Source organism: Gossypium arboreum, chromosome 4 (assembly GCF_025698485.1).
Source record: "Gossypium arboreum isolate Shixiya-1 chromosome 4, ASM2569848v2, whole genome shotgun sequence".
Taxonomy (NCBI): domain Eukaryota; kingdom Viridiplantae; phylum Streptophyta; class Magnoliopsida; order Malvales; family Malvaceae; genus Gossypium; species Gossypium arboreum.
The window spans coordinates 85,443,986-85,462,507 of record NC_069073.1 but is presented as its reverse complement, the minus strand read 5'-3'; the positions used below and the strand labels follow the sequence as shown (position 1 = coordinate 85,462,507).

Sequence of the window (18,522 nt, the reverse complement as noted above, 5' to 3'; positions counted from 1 at the left end):
TGGGTGGTTTCTCCAACCTGCATTATAAGTATTACTTTATGGGTTATTTTGAGATCTAAAGTTACTGTTACCCATATAGTTGACTTGTTCCTGTTCGGTTGTGGGATTGAAGGATTGATATTCTGTATGCACACCTCCTCCACTTGAGTCACACCTCATTACTGGAAGTACCTGCATAGAACCAAGTAAACCATCAATCTTTTTATTGAGAAGTTCTACCTGATTTGACAGCATAGTAACTGAGTCGACGTTAAAAACGCCGGCTGTTTTCATTGGCTTTATCCTCATAACTTGCCACTGATAGTTATTCAGTGACATCTCTTCTATAAACTCATAGACATCTTCCGATGTTTTATTGTTGATAGTTCCGCCAGCAACCGCGTCAACCATTTGTCGAGTCGAGGGATTCAGACCATTGTGGAATGTTTATACTTGAAGCCAAAGTGGTAACCCATGGTGAAGGCACCTTCTCAGTAAGTCCTTGTATCTCTCCCATGTATCGTAAAGTGTTTCTAAATCCATCTACACAAAAGAAGAGATATCATTGCGTAATTTAGCCGTTTTAGCCGGTAAAAAATATTTTAGTAAAAAGTTTTCGGTCATTTGTTCCCAAATAGTGATAGGCCTTCGTGGTAACGAGTTCAACCACTATTTAGCTTTGTTTCTCGATGAAAAAGGAAATAACCGAAGATGAATGGCATTATCAGAAACGCCATTGATTTTAAATATATTGCAAAATTCCAGAAAGTTTGCTAAGTGAGCGTTGGGATCTTCATCCTGCAAACCATCAAACTGAACAAACTGTTGTATCATTTGAATTGTGTTAGGTTTCAGTTCAAAAGTATTTGCAGCTACAGCCAGTCTAACTAAGCTAGACTCAGTTACTATTAAAGAAGGTTTAGCATAATCATACATAGTGCATGGAGTAGGATTTTGATTAGTCGTAATTGCAAGAGGTAGCTGATTGGCTTGGTTTTCAGCCATCTCTTCGGTTGGGGGTTGAGTATTATCTTCTTGTTCGTTCCTCACGTATCTTAAGTTGCGCCTTATTTCTCTTTGGTTTCTACGAACTGTACGATCGATTTCTTTGTCAAAAAGTAATGGTCCTGACGGGTTTCTTCTAGTCATAAACTATAAGAACCTGCCAAGAGAAGGAAAAAGTAAATTAATAAATAATAAAAATAATAAAAATAAATTAAATTGCAAGAAAAATAAATGGCTAAAGTAATAAAAATTTAGCATTCCTAATATTTTAGTTCCCCGGCAACAGCGCAAAAATCTTGATCGCGTGATTCGTAACAAGTAATAAATATTTATAATGAAGATCAAACCTAGACTAACTATTATCACGACAAAAAGGCAGACGCACCTATCGAACAATAGTATAGTAATGGCAAGACCGGGATATCGTACCCAAGGGAACCAAAAGCACTAGTAATGACTGTCTTTTTATTATCTAGCCTAAGAATAAAGGGGTTTTGTTTTAATTTAACTAATTATCTAAACTAAGAATGAACAGAGAAAAGAGTTAAGGAATTGCTTTTGGGAAAATCGATTGACTTGAGACAATACCTAAGGAAAAATCCACATAGACTTTACTTGTTATTCTGGCTCCGAATCGGATGATTTATTCATTCAACTTGTTCCGTAGAGATCCCTAAGTTATGTTATTATCCCTATTCAAGACTAATAACGTCTAATCCCTATATTGAATAACCGAGACTTTTCTCTAATTAACACTCTAGGGTTGCATTAACTCGATCTATGGATCCCTTTAATAGGTTTCACCCTAATCCGGCAAAATCTTGTTACCCTATTTCTAGGCGCGCAATCAACTCCGCTTAATTATGACAAAAGTACACTTAGAGAAGGTCTATTCCTCCTATGAATAAGAGCATGTCTTGAATCAGTATCCTAGGATATCAAAACAAGAATTAAGAACACATAATTAAGAACAAGTTAAATATTTATTATACGATTTAGAAAATAATAACAAGATTCGTCTTAGGTTTCATTCCCCTTAGGTATTTAGGGGATTTAGTTCATAACTAAATAAGAAAACATCTCAGAAGAATAAAGAATACAAAACATAAAGAAAACCCAAAACTCCTGAAGGGAAATTGAGGAGAGATCTTCAGTCTTGATGATGAATCCGACTTTTGAGATGGATCAATTGGCTTCCTTGGTGTAATTCCTTACCGCCTATTCTCTGTCCCTCCTTTTTCTCCTCTTCTAGGGTGTATGTATAGGCTTTGGAATGCCTAGAAGCCCTCAAAAATGGCCTTTTCCAAATTAGACTTAACTTGGGCTCGGTAGGGACATGCCAGTGTGCCACGGCCGTGTGATGTGATTGCTAGGTCGTGTTCAATCCGTTAAATTGAACACAGCCATGTGGGTCAGTGGCCAGGCCGTGTGAATAGTGAAAGCCTTGGTCGACACCCTCGAAAGACACGGGCGTGTGAGCTACCCGTGTGGCAAGGCTTAGGACGTGTCATCTTCTCAATTTGGTCCATTTTGTCCCTTTTTGGCTCGTTTTTGGCTCCTTTCGCTTTTCTATGCTCTCCTAAGTGTAAAACTAGGAATTAAAGTATTAGGAGCATCGAATTCACCAATTCTAATGAGAAATCATCCATAAAATGCATTAAACATGGGGTAAAAATATGTATAATTTACGGCTTATCACGAAAAAGATGCATAAGCGGAAGTTGGATGAAGTGTCGCATGTGGAGCTAAATGCAGTCTAATCATCTATTCTATAGAATAAGCTACCCCACAAATTGAAAGATGCAGGGAGTTTTACAATTCCTTGCTTAATTGGTAGTTTAGATATACGTCATGCATTAGCTGATTTAGGGGCTAGTATTAACGTAATGCCTTACAAAATGTTTAAGCAACTAGGTCTTGGGAAACCTAAACAAACTAGGATGAGCATTCAATTGGCAGATAAAACTATAAGATTTTCTAGGGGTATTATTGAAGATATACTCGTGAAAGTAGATAAGTTCATATTCCCGTTGATTTCGTTGTTCTAGACATAGAGGAGGATAATAACACCCCTTTGATTTTAGGAAGGCCCTTTTTAGCAACTGCTAAAACAATTATTGATGTTGGCACAGGTGAGCTTACACTTCGTGTGGGAGACGAAACGATCACCCTTCAAGCTCGTAATTCTGGCATCACATCGAACATTGAAGGTAATAGTCCACACCAATCTACTAAAACTGACAATATGACTTTGTAGAAATTAAGCTTCAAAGAAGTTCACGAACCATGTTCCAGAAATGATAGAGGACACATTCATGAAGAACGAAGGCTACGGATAGAGGAGCTAGACGAATGGCGAGTACACAAACCGAGAACACATGATAAACTGAAACTGTGTCAAAACAAGGCTGATACCTCTCCTAATCAACTTACGGTTGGCGATAAAGTCTTACTAGATGCCGCAGATCCCCACATTGTCACTACCACACCGAATGAGGAAATTCCTCTTACGGTACTCAGTATTTTTCCATTTGGTACAGTGGAGGTGAGTCACCCCAAGTTCGGAACTTTTAAGGTAAACAACATGCGATTAAAACCCTATTTTGATAAGATTGATAGTAGGAATGAGGAGTATAAACTCTTTGAACCACCCTGACCATTCACCGGAGAGGTAAGTCGAGCTTAGATTATAAATAAACGCTTCTCAGGAGGCAACCCGAGCACTAACATATTTTGATTTCTTTATTTTTTATTTTTTATTTCTAACACTTTAAATAATTAGATTTATCTTTGAATTGCAAAGTTTTTCAGCACACACAGCTAGGAACACGGGCGTGCCTAAGGCCGTGGCCAAGCAGGGGAAGAAACACAACCGTGCGATACGGCCGTTTGGAAGCAGGACATGATCTCCCCAAAACACGGGATGCGATAAATCCCCACGGCTGTGCGACATGGCCATGGGTGAACTTGATAGGAGAACACGGCTGTGGGAATGGAAAAACACGGGAGTGCAAAGGTAAGTGTAACACCCCGAACCCGAGACCGTTGCCGGTGTCGGACACGAGGGGTTAACAAGCCAAAACCACTTATGGCACCGACCAATTTGACATTCCCAGGCAAGCTGGAAAACTGCATCGCTGTCGCCTTAAAAAGCATATCTCGAGTTTCACAACTCAGAAACTGATTCCGTAAATTTTCCCTGAATTTAGACTCATATATCCATCCATGGATTTATTTATAGAATTTTTGGTCGGGCCAATTAGTACAGTTTATTAGTTAAAGTCGCCCATGTTACAGGGGTCTACTACACTGACCTTCGCGCGTTACAACTTGAATATCTCTCTCTACAGGGTTTCAATACTGATACCGTTTATTTCCAATGAAACTAGACTCAAAAAGGAATCTGCACATATAAGGCATGACTTCTAATTCATTCTGGATAATTTATGGAAAATTTTCAAAGTCGCGACAGGGGACCCAGAAACCGTTCTGGCCCTGTCTCACGAGAACTTTAATATCTCTCGGTATACTGATCATATGATCGTTTCGTTACTTTCATATGAAAATAGACTCGTCAAGGTTCGATCACATAATTTATTCACTATTTAACACCGTTCCTACAAATTTTTGTGATTTCCCCATCCACGTCACTGCAGCTGGCAGCATCTGTTTTTAAGGTAGGCTTTACCTATATTGTAGTTCCCATGGATCAACTATAGTCTAGTCATACTTAGGTCCACATATGATCATATTTAGCCATTCCAATGGCTGATCATGTGACCAACACTCCCATTCCAATCCATAATCACATCATGAAACCATATATAATTACAAACCACAAATGGTCTAATTCCATACTCCACTATTACGAACCATTTTCGCATGGCCATACACATATACATCACAAGTACTTAAAATAACCGAGGGTAGTCCTATACATGCCATATCCAAAACTCAACTAAAGGAGTACCAAAAGGGCTTTGATAGTGTGGTTGACTTCAACTTCTATGATCCCGAATCCGATCGCTAACGAGCAAAATCTATAAACAGAGAAACAAAGAAACGGAGTAAGCAATTTATGCTTAGTAAGTTTGAGCCATAATATACACACAACCAAAGCATAGCATTCAAGTAGCTAAACAATAATTCATATGCACAATTTCTCAAAGACATGCTTACTTCACAATCCCAACTCTTATATTCATACACAAATAACGGCCTAGTTAATGCCGATAGCTCATTTATCATTAGAGCGAATATTCAGACGCATTTACTCATAGTGTGCAAAGCACACACAAAACATACCTTGTTGTTGGGAATTTCACAAGTGCAATAATTGAAAATTTTCCAGCAGCTTATAAATTTCAATTCACATACCTTGAAGTTTATCCGGATATAGCTACTCGTTCAAAACACCTTCGGACATAGCCCGGTTATGGTAACCCGCACAAATGCCTTCGGACTTAACCGGATATCACAACTCGCACAATTGCCTTGGGCTTAGCCCGGTATCATAGCTCGCACAATTGCCTTCGGCTTAGCCCGATATCATAGCTCGCACAATTGCCTTGGGCTTAGCCCGTATCATAGCTCGCACAATTGCCTTGGGCTTAGCCCGATATCACTCGAACATTCATACACATCTTTGTTTCATTTTCGAACAAAACTTTTATGCACAATTCACTTAACAAAAATATCATTTCGCTCAATGGCCATATACAAGGGCGAATTTCGATTGCTTATTACTTCATTCAATCAAATCAAAATCTAAGTTTCGATACTCGAAAACTTACCTCGGATGTTGTCGAGCGATTCGATAGCTATTCGACTACTTTTCCTTCCCTTTATCGGATTTGGTCCCCTTTGCTCTTGAGCTTAATTTAACAAATAATTTGATTCAATCATTTGAGTATCGAAAAGAAGAACTCAAGGCACTTAGCCCACATATATTCACTAGACATTAAAGTCACATAAGTACGAATTCATGAATCGACTTAACACACAAAGCCTTCAACATGCTTACTCATGGCGAACAACACAACCTCTTAGGCACCGATTCATGGCCGATTATGCATGTTGATGTTGAGGCCAATTACATGTTTAACACCACACATGGATGGCACACATTTTACTAGCTAATGCTTTACATATTGTAGCTCAATACTTATAATATAGCATCAAGCACTCATATGGCCGATTATACTTAGCCATACTTGCACCAAATCAACAATAAATTCCAAGATTTTCACATCATATGTGTACTAGGCCGAATGTACTTGCAATTTCACAAACATTCTTCAACAATTTCTTCTTTAAACAAACATATTTATCATTTACTTCATAACCAAATCATCATGTGCAAACATACATACACATATAGGTGCATGGCCGAACCACAAGGTGTTCATAACCATCTAAAACACAAATTTTTACCAATCAAGTAACAAGCATAAATCATGCTCAAGAATGCATCATGGCCGAATACATCACATTCATACCCCTTTCAACTTCGGTCATGGTTAAACAAAGAACTCAATGTCTTACTCAAGATTGCTACAAAGAAATTTCAAGAGTAGTCAATAATCCATCATTGCATGCATCATTATCAAGCTTCACATTTAGCATGCAATGGCTTTAACACAATATCAACCTTGGCCTAATACCCTTTCCATGGCATAACAAGGATTTGAACCATGGCTAACATGAACATCAAGTTAGCAACTAAAACATGCATGAATCTCATGACACAACTTCATACATACCTTAATCTTGATGCAAGTATAGCCAAATCTCCTTCTAGATCTCTTCTAAACCAAAAATGGAGCAAAAATCCTATCTTCTTCCTTAGTATTTTCGGCCAAAAAGGAGAGAACAAGGATGAACAAAATTTTTTCTTTGCTTTTCTTTCACTCACGGCAACAATGGGGAGAATACCACACTCACACACATTTTTTTTTTTGTTTCTCTTCCCACCACTAAATTTTTTTATCATTTCATCACATCATGCATTATCAAAACATGTCATAACATGTTTTTCCTTGCCCATAACTCCTTGTCATGGCCGGCCACTATGCTATCTTTGGGGAATTTGACATGCAAATCCCTTAATTTTGCATGCATTATCAACTAGTCATCACACATTTCCCCATCATACTTTCAAAGTTTACTACTAGGTCCTTTCTAGTGAAATTCACCTTTATAACACTAAATCGAATCATCAAAAATGCCACACACAAATTAACACATATCATAGGCATCAAAATAAATTTTAAATTATTTTTATGCCTCGATTTTGTGGTCCCGAAACCACATCCCGACTAGGGTCAATTTTGGGCTGTCACAACTCTCCCCCACTTAAGAAATTTTCGTCCCGAAAATCTTACCGTAAATAGGTTTGGGTAACGCTCTTTCATAGAGCTCTTGGGTTCCCAAGTAGCTTCTTCCATCCGTGTTTGAGCCATAACACTTTCACTAACGGAACCCTTTTGTTTCGCAACTCCTTCACTTCACGAGCTAGGATACGAATCGGTTTTCTTTATAACTCATATCGGATTGAATTTCAACCTCGATGGACTAATTACGTGCGATGGATCGATCTATAGCGTCAAGCATCAAAACATGAAAGACATCGTGAATCTTTTCGAGTTCAGGGGGCAAAAATCAAACGATATGCAACTGGACCGACTCGCTCGGGTATCTCATATGGCCCAATGAACCTCGGGCTCAACTTGCCCTTACGGCCGAATCGAGTATCTTTTTCCAAGGCGAAACCTTGAGAAACACTTTATCTCCCACGATGCTCGATGTCTTTACGCTTGATCCGTATCGACTTCTAACGATCGAGGCTATCTTTAGATTTTCACGGATCACTATCACTTTCATTCAAAGATCTTTAATCAATTCCACCCGAAAATTTTGCTTTCACCGAGCTCGTCCAACACAATGGTGTACGGCATTTACGCCCGCATAAGGCCTCGTAAGGTGCCATCTTAATACTTGATTGAAAACTATTGTTGTGCGAATTCAATCAAAGGCAAATACTGCTTCCCATGAACCACCGAACTCGAGGATGCAACATCTTAACATATCCTCAAGTATCTGAATTATCCGCCGGATTGACCATCGGTTTGGGGGTGAAAGGCGGTGCTAAAATGCAACTTGGTACCCAAAGCTTCTTGCAACCTTTTCCAAAATCGCGAGGTAAATCTCGGATCTCTATCCGACACGATGGAAATAGGCACCCGTGTAATCTCACAACTCGAGAAGCGTCTGATTCGGCTAGTTTGTCCATTGAAAAGTCCGTGCGTCACGGGGACAAAGTGAGCCGACTTAGTCAATCTATCTACAACGACCCAAATCGCATCTTTCTTACTCACGACAATGGCGGTTCGGATACAAAGTCCATTGTGACTCGATCCCATTTCCACTCGGGTATCGTGATCGGTCAAGTAATCTCAAGGCACTTAATGTTTCGCTTTCACTTGTTGACATATTAAACACCTCGAAACGACGTCGGACATGTCTCGTTTCATACCATGCCACCAAAACCGACGTTTCAAATCATTGTACATTTTCGTACTCTCCGGGTGGATTGCCATTCGGCTACAATGGGCTTCGTTCGAATTATCGAAATAAGTTCAATTCTTTGAAACACACGACGACTTCGAACCTCAAACAATCGTCATTTTCGATTTGAAATTCGAGTCCTTGTTCGAACACACTCACTTGCGTTTGCGACCAACTCGTCGTCGACTTTCTCGAGCTTCATGAATTTGATGTATCAATAATGGTTTGGCTTTCAATTCAGCTACTAACACATTGTCGGATCGAACGGACAAGTGCACATTCATCGCTCAGAAAAGCGAATAATGATTTACGACTTAAGGCATCCGCAACCACATTCGCCTTTCCGGGTGATAGTCAATGACCAGCTCATAATCCTTTAACACTCGAGCCAACGTCTTTGTCGCAGATTTAAGTCTCTTTGAGTCATCAAATATTTGAGACTTTTTGATCCGAATACACATGGCACTTCTCACCAACTAAGTAATGTCGCCATATCTTTAAAGGCGAATCGATGGCGACCAATTCGAGATCATGGGTCGGATAATTTTTCTCATGTGGCTTTAATTGCCTCGACGATAGGCCACAACTCGACCTTCTTGCATCAATCGCAACCTAACCCAAGTAGGGAGGCGTCACTATAGATGACAAACTCTTTGCGATTCGGGTTGCACTAGAATTGGGGCTTCATCAAATAAGTTTTCAGTTGATCGAAACTTTTCGACATTTCTCGATCCATTTGAACCTAACATCCTTTTGGAGTAGCCGTCATTGGCGTGGCTATCGTTGAGAAACCTTTACAAATCGTCGGTAATAACCTAAGCAAGCCCCAAAAGCTCGAACCTCGGTAATATTTCTGAGGCTTCCAGTTTAGTATGGCTAAAATTTTGTTCGGTCGACTCGAATACCCGATGTAGATACCACATGCCCCAAGAAGCTAACCTCTCTAACCGTAACTCACACTTGTTGAACTTAGCATATAATTGCTTATCCCGTAAAATTTGCAAAGACTAACCTCGTGTGTTCAAAGATGTTCGGTCTCATTTCTTGAATAGACCAAGATGTCATCAATGAACACGACTACAAACCGATCCAAATATGGTCGAAGATCCGATTCATCAAATCCATAAATACCGCAGGGCATTAGTAAGCCCAAACGGCATCACTAGGAACTCGTAGTGACCATATCTCGCTCAAGGCGCCTTGGGTACGTCCGAATCTCGAATTCATGAATCGATAATAGCCCGATCTCAAATCTATTTTCGAGAACACCGAGGCTCCTCGCTTGATCGAACAAATCGTCGATCTGCTGATAACGGATATTTGTTCTTTATCATCGCTTTATTAAGTCGACGATAGTCGATGCACAACCTCATGGTTCCATCCTTCTTTTCACAAACAACACCGGCGCACCCCAAGGTGAAAAACTTCGACGAGCAAAACCTCTATCCACCAATTCTTGCAACCGAGCTTTCAACTCCTTTAATTCCGTTGGTGCCATACGATACGGAGCTATCGAAATTGGAGTGGTACCAGTACCAATTCGATGCCAAACTCTATTTCCCGAACAGTGGTAAACCCGCAATTCTTTAGGGAAAACATCCGGTATTCACAAACCACGAGCACAGATTTGGGTTTCTTTTCGACTCCTTGTCATCGAGCACATACGCAAGGTATGCTTCACACCCCTTTCTTACGTATTTCGAGCCAAGATTGCGATATTACAGTTGGCAACCCTTTTAAGTCCGTAGACTCAACCCGAATTATCTCGTTATTCGTACACCTCGATCAATGGTCTTGCTTTTTCAATTTATAACCACATCGCATGGTCAACCAATCCAAACCAAGAATAACGTCGAATTAGTCGAATGGCAAAAGCATCAAGTTCACGGAAAACAAGAACCTCGAAATACTAGGGGACTTTTCTTACACACTTTGTTGACAAGCACGTAATGACCCAAGGGTTTGACACCGAATTACAAACTCGAGAGACTCAATGGGCAAAGTCTTCTTTGGATGCTAAGGTTTCAGATATATAAGAATGAGTAGGACCGGGGTCAATCAAAGCAATCACATTAGTGTAAAGGAGAGTAAGAGTACCGGTAATAACATCCGGCGAGGAAGCATCCTCACGTCGCGTATGGCATAAGTCTTAGTAGGAGCACGAGCCTCGGATCTGATGGTAGCATCTCTAGATCCTCTCTGACCGCCACTAGCATTGCCCGTATTTCTAGGTGGCCTACCTCGGGTTGTGGTAGCACCCGGGTTCCCACTTTGATTTACGCTTTGTTCGGATAAACTCGGGCAATCCTTAATGGAATGATCGATGATCCGCACTTGTAACAGAGCGGTCACGGAATCTACAACTCCCGAATGCCATTTGCCACAATATTGGCACTCCGTTCTGTCTCGACGATCATTGCCAACACTGGCGATCGAAGTGACTCGCGTGCCCATAGGGGGGGTCGATCGCGGTCTCGTCTAGAAAAGCCCGAAATGTCTCTAGATCGGCCTAAGCCATCTCTAAATTTCTTTGATGACTGTGGGAAGGGCTTCCCCGAAGACCTCTTACGAAACTCCTACTTCAGCTTTTCTTTTCTCCAAACTGAGCTCCTCGGCTTTGCACGCTCGCTCGACAAGAGCCACAAACTCTCGGATTTCCAAAATGCCAACATACAGCTTATATCATCGTTCAGTCCATCTTCGAAGTGTTTACACATCACAGCTTCTGAAGAAATGCACTCGCGCGCGTACCGGCTAAGCCTCGTAAATTTTCGTTCGTAGTCGGTAACCGACATGGAACCTTGCTTAAGATCAAGGAATTCCTTTCGTTTCTGATCCATAAATCTCTGACTGATATACTTCTTTCGGAACTCGGTTAGAAAGAACTCCCAAGTTACTTGCTCTCTAGGCACAACAGAAGTCAGAGTACTCCACCCATAGTAGGTGGAATCGTGTAGCAAGGAGATGGTACACTTTAAGCACTCATCGGGTGTACAAGATAGCTCATCGAGCACCCGAATAGTGTTGTCCAACCAAAATTCAGCTTGCTCGGCATCGTCGCTATCCGTAGCTTTGAATTCAGTAGCCCCATGTTTTCGAATTCTGTCGACTTGGGGCTTACTTGACCTTACTTGGTCAGTTACTGGAGGTATTGTAGATGCGGGGGTTGCATTAGTCGGGAATGGAGGTTGTGGAACAGCTGTGTTAGTTCGAATGTATTGGTTAAACCAATCATTCATCACACTATAAAAGGCTTGCTTAGCCTCATCATTCGGATTGTCGGCAATAGGTTGAGAGTCCGCGGCCATGTCCCCTTGCGCGGAGCAAAGCGCCACACACTCCACATCATCAGCTATTGCTCGGTTGGGATTGGGATCCATTGCTATAAACAAACACAAACTCAAATTGTCAGGAATCACCACACTATCAATTTGTCACTTAATGGCATGTATAGCTAGACCCCAATCATATCACGGTAGTCCTAGGATCGACTAAACTGTGGCTTTGATACCAATAAAATTGTAACACCCCGAACCCGAGACTGTTGCCGGTGTCGGACACGAGGGGTTAACAAGCCAAAACCACTTATGGCACCGACCAATTTGACATTCCCAGGCAAGCTGGAAAACTGCATCGCTGTCGCCTTAAAAAGCATATCTCGAGTTTCACAACTCAGAAACTGATTCCGTAAATTTTCCCTGAATTTAGACTCATATATCCATCCATGGATTTATTTCTAGAATTTCTGGTCAGGCCAATTGGTACAGTTTATTAGTTAAAGTCGCCCATGTTACAGGGGTCGACTACACTGACCTTCATGCGTTACAACTTGAATATCTCTCCGTACAGGGTTTCAATACTGATACCGTTTGTTTCCAATGAAACTAGACTCAAAAAGGAATCTGCACATATAAGGAATGACTTCTAATTCATTCTGGATAATTTATGGAAAATTTTCAAAGTCGCGACAGGGGACCCAGAAACCGTTCTGGCCCTGTCTCACGAGAACTTTAATATCTCTCTGTATACTGATCATATGATCGTTTTGTTACTTTCATATGAAAATAGACTCGTCAAGGTTCGATCACATAATTTATTCACTATTTAACACCATTCCTACAAATTTTGGTGATTTTCCCCATCCACATCACTGCAGCCGGCAGCATCTGTTTTTAAGGTAGGCTTTACCTATATTGTAGTTCCCATGGATCAACTATAGTCTAGTCATACTTAGGTCCACATATGATCATATTTAGCCATTCCAATGGCTGATCATGTGACCAACACTCCCATTCCAATCCATAATCACATCATGAAACCATATATAATTACAAACCACAAATGGTCTAATTCCATACTCCACTATTACGAACCATTTTCGCATGGCCGTACACATATACATCACAAGTATTTAAAAATAACCAAGGGTAGTCCTATACATGCCATATCCAAAACTCAACTAAAGGAGTACCAAAAAGGGCTTTGATAGTGTGGTTGACTTCAACTTCTATGATCCCGAATCCGATCGCTAACGAGCAAAATCTATAAACAGAGAAACAAAGAAACGGAGTAAGCAATTTATGCTTAGTAAGTTTCGAGCCATAATATACACACAACCAAAGCATAGCATTCAAGTAGCTAAACAATAATTCATATGCACAATTTCTCAAAGACATGCTTACTTCGCAATCCCAACTCTTATATTCATACACAAATAACGGCCTAGTTAATGCCGATAGCTCATTTATCATTAGAGCGAATATTCATGCGATTTACTCATAGTGTGCAAAGCACACACAAAACATACCTTGTTGTTGGGAATTTCACAAGTGCAATAACTGAAAATTTTCCAGCAGCTTATAAATTTCAATTCACATACCTTCGGAGTTTATCCGGATATAGCTACTCGTTCAAAACACCTTCAGGACATAGCCCGGTTATGGTAACCCGCACAAATGCCTTCGGGATTTAACCCGGATATCACAACTCGCACAATTGCCTTCGGGCTTAGCCCGGGTATCATAGCTCACACAATTGCCTTCGGGCTTAGCCCGGATATCATAGCTTGAACAATTGCCTTCGGGCTTAGCCCGGGTACCATAGCTCGCACAATTGCCTTCGGGCTTAGCCCGGATATCACTCGAACATTCATACACATCTTTGTTTCATTCTCAAACAAAACTTTTATGCACAATTCACTTAACAAAAATATCATTTCGGCTCAATGGCCATATACAAGGGCAGAATTTCGATTGCTTATTACTTCATTCAATCGAATCAAAATCTAAGTTTCGATACTCGAAAACTTACCTCGGATGTTGTCGAACGATTCCGATGGCTATTCGACTACTTTTTCCTTCCCTTTATCGGATTTGGTCCCCCTTTGCTCTTGAGCTTAATTTAACAAATAATTTGATTCAATCATTTGAGTATTGAAAAGAAGAACTCAAGGCACTTAGCCCACATATATTCACTAGACATTAAAGTCACATAAGTACGAATTCATGAATCGACTTAACACACAAAGCCTTCAACATGCTTACTCATGGCGAACAACACAACCTCTTAGGCACTCATTCATGGCCGATTATGCATGTTGATGTTGTGGCCAATTACATGTTTAACACCACACATGAATGGCACACATTTTACTAGCTAATGCTTTACATATTGTAGCTCAATACTTATAATATAGCATCAAGCACTCATATGGCCGATTATACTTAGCCATACTTGCACCAAATCAACAATAAATTCCAAGATTTTCACATCATATGTGTACTAGGCGAATGTACTTGCAATTTCACAAACATTCTTCAACAATTTCTTCTTTAAACAAACATATTTATCATTTACTTCATAACCAAATCATCATGTGCAAACATACATACACATATAGGTGCATGGCCGAACCTCAAGGTGTTCATAACCATCTAAAACACAAATTTTTACCAATCAAGTAACAAGCATAAATCATGCTCTGAATGCATCATGGCCGAATACATCACATTCATACCCCTTTCAACTTCGGTCATGGTTAAACAAAGAACTCAATGTCTTACTCAAGATTGCTACAAAGAAATTTCAAGAGTAGTCAATAATCCATCATTGCATGCATCATTATCAAGCTTCACATTTAGCATGCAATGGCTTTAACACAATATCAACCTTGGCCTAATACCCTTTCCATGGCATAACAAGGATTTGAACCATGGCTAACATGAACATCAAGTTAGCAACTAAAACATGCATGAATCTCATGACACAACTTCATACATACCTTAATCTTGATGCAAGTATAGCCAAATCTCCTTCTAGATCTCTTCTAAACCAAAATGGAGCAAAAATCCTATCTTCTTCCTTAGTATTTTCGGCCAAAAGGAGAGAACAAGGATGAACAAAATTTTTCTTTGCTTTTCTTTCACTCACGGCAACAATGGGGAGAATACCACACTCACACACATTTTTTTTGTTTCTCTTCCCACCACTAAATTTTTTATCATTTCATCACATCATGCATTATCAAAACATGTCATAACATGTTTTTCCTTGCCCATAACTCCTTGTCATGGCCGGCCACTATGCCATCTTTGGGGAATTTGACATGCAAATCCCTTAATTTTGCATGCATTATCAACTAGTCATCACACATTTCCCCATCATACTTTCAAAGTTTACTACTAGGTCCTTTCTAGTGAAATTCACCTTTATAACACTAAATCGAATCATCAAAAATGGCACACACAAATTAACACATATCATAGGCATCAAAATAAATTTTAAATTATTTTTATGCCTCGATTTTGTGGTCCTGAAACCACATCCTGACTAGGGTCAATTTTGGGCTGTCACAGTAAGTCTCGTTTCTATTTCTTCGACACGGGCGTGGTACCCTAACACACGGGTGTGACATAACGAACAAAGCTAGGCACAGCTGTGCGACATGGCCGTGGGCCACACATGCCCAAGACACACGGGCGTGGGATAGTAGCTGGGCACGACCTAAATTGCAATATTCAAAAAACACGGGCTCACTGTCTGAGTTCATGGGCATGGCCTTATGCCGTGTGCCTTCCCCCTATATAAGCAAACCACTGTTCATTTTCTTATTCCTTTCAAAACCCTGGCCAAAATCTCCCCCTCTCCACTCCCTAATCCCTATTTCGGCCACCATTCCACATATTCTCACTTTCTCAAACCTCAAACCACCCTAAACTCCACTCCACCGACATTAATCCTCACTTTCCCCTCTCTTTTCCCTCCATTTTTCCTCCACACGATTGTACCCCCACAGCACGAGGACCCACCGACTCAGCCACCACCACCCTCTCGTCTAGTTCATGCGGCGGCTTCATATGCTGACATCTCTGAGCGCCTCACCCGATTCGAGCAGCAGTGTTTTCAACGATTTAACAACATTGATGCTACTCTACAGCAGATTTTTCAACACCTCCACATCTCATCTCCAATCCCACCTCGCGAACCATCCAGTGATGAAGATGTTTAGAAATATTTATTTTATTATTTTATATTTTTAATTTTTTTCAAACTACTTTTTATTTTTTTATTTTTATTTTATCTTTTTATCAGATTTAAAATTTTATTATAAATTTTAGTTAATTCTTTTCGAGTATTTATTCTTCCTAATATCCCCTAAAAAGTTCCTAATTTTATCACAGTTATATAGATCTCTTAAGCTCATCACATAGGAACTAAAACTCCACCGGGAAAGGGTCTCCACGACTGCCATGTCCTGCTCGACCACGACCATAGCTACCACTAGATATAATATTCTTTTGGCGCAGGACTTATGGCCTAATGAACCTCTACGACCGCCGGAGTATCCTCCTCCACTCTCGAACCGATCACTCTCCAAAACTCTAGTTCGAGGAATTCATCTTACAAGAATTTTCACTTCTCTCCCTATCTTTATACTCTAATATCTATCTTTGTACATTGAGGGCAATGTACATCTTAAGTGTGAGAGGGTATTTATTTTATTATCAGAAAAATCCCTGAATAATCATCTTGTTCTCTTAAAAAGCTCTCATATCATATTTAGGATAAATTTTAATTAATTTATGATTTTGATTGATATATCTTGAATTAAAACATAGGGATTTATGCATTGATTATTTAAACTTTAAGACAATAGAGAGTCAAGCATGATGAGTTGATTTTTAAGAATTCAAAATCTTAGGCTGTTTCCCCAAGTCTAGGTATTACTTTGAATTAGAATTCATGAGTTTAAACATCAAAAAGCCATAATTTTTGTGAGATTTTTGAGCCTTTTGAGCATCTATTCATCCTTTCATGCTCACTTTTATTATTGCGTTGAGTGCGTCACTATTAAACTATTATTCTAGAACCTGCTTGATTATGCATGTTGAGACCACACCATTTGATTTGATATAACAAAATGATTAAGGCACTTAGGATTAACCCACTCATGCCATGAAAATCCTACCCCCACGATTAATCCCAAGTAAACCTCCTTGATCTGAACAAACCAATTTTTGTATTACCCTTAAGATTAACCTTTAACCCATTATTGAAATCCCCTAAATTAATCTCTATTTTTGTCGAGATTTGAGTTGAATGGATTGCTTAGCTATGTTTTCTTCTTGATATTTAGTCTATATTATTTAATTTGTTCTTAACAAAAAAAAAACTATGTATGCATATCTGTAACTTCATAATTTTGAGAGAAGCTCTGTTGTACGCAAGTGAAGATTAACTCTTTTTCTAGTTAGACAACTTTTCAATTCAATCTCGATTCTAACCCTTTCTTTCAGCTTGTGACCACACCCCCTAACCAAGCCTCATTACAAACCTCTAAAGACCTTTTGATTAATGTATCATATTAAATTATAGTGGTGGAGATTTGATTTTCATGCAAGCCTATGGTAATGACTTTCCATTATTGACTATTGAGTGCTTCCTTTATTGTCCTTAAAACACCTCGAATGACTTGAGTGAATCTTTAGTGAGGATTTAAAACTCTGTGATATTTTGAATTAAAAGTAATTACTTAGATGAGGGAAGACACTTATGTTTTTGGAATAAAATGCTCAACTTGGAATAATTGAAACTTTTACGTTCTTTTAGTTAAATTCTCAACGTATGATTACCTATGGATTAAATTGAGATATTATTAATAGAAATTATAAGTTGAGAAAGATTTATTTTAATTATGAGTTGAGAATTTTGCTTGAGGACAAGCAAATGCTTAAGTGTGGGGGTATTTGATAAACCGTAAATTATACATATTTTTACCCCATGTTCAATGCATTTTATGGATGATTTCTCATTAGAATTGGTGAATTCGATGCTCCTAATGCTTTAATTCCATGTTTTACACTTAGGAGAGCATAGGAGAGCGAAAGGAGCCAAAAACGAGCCAAAAGGGGACAAAACGGACGAAATTGAGAAGATGACACTGTGACAGCCCTAAATTGACCCTAGTCGGAAAGTGGTTTCGGGACCACGAAACCAAGTCATAAAAATAATTTACAGTCATGTTTGATGCTTATTATATATGAATATGCATGTGTGAAAAATTCATGCTTAAATTATGTGTATATGGTGCGAAATTTATTAAATAGGACTTGTGTGAGAAAATTTAGAAATGTGCTAGGCAAATGTTAAAGTGGCCTATTAATGCATGTTAGAAAATGCTTGTACTTGCATGTCAAATTAGCCAAATTCTAGATGGTGGCCGGCCATGTTATGGACTAAAACATATTATAATTATTTTATGTTAATATTTTATTTTAAAAATAAAAATGTGGATAATAAAAAAATGTTGATTTGTGGGAGGAGAAACCAAAGTTTCTCCATCTTTGCTCCTCATTGCCGTAACTAGAAGAGAAAAAGCTTTGAGAAATTCGGCTATGGTGGTTAGCTAAATTAAGGTAAGTTCAATGATGATTCTTGGATTTTTAACATTTTTGAGTTCGTCATTAAGTTCTT

The 18,522-nt window shown here is 39.3% G+C and overlaps 1 non-coding gene across 1 annotated transcript; it reads left to right on the top strand.

Moving 5' to 3' along the window:
- Positions 1–448: 448 nt before the first annotated feature.
- Positions 449–555, top strand: LOC128292055 (small nucleolar RNA R71). Its single transcript, XR_008282040.1, has one exon. It is a non-coding gene; the product is annotated as a small nucleolar RNA R71 (small nucleolar RNA).
- The last annotated feature ends 17,967 nt before the right edge of the window (positions 556–18,522 follow it).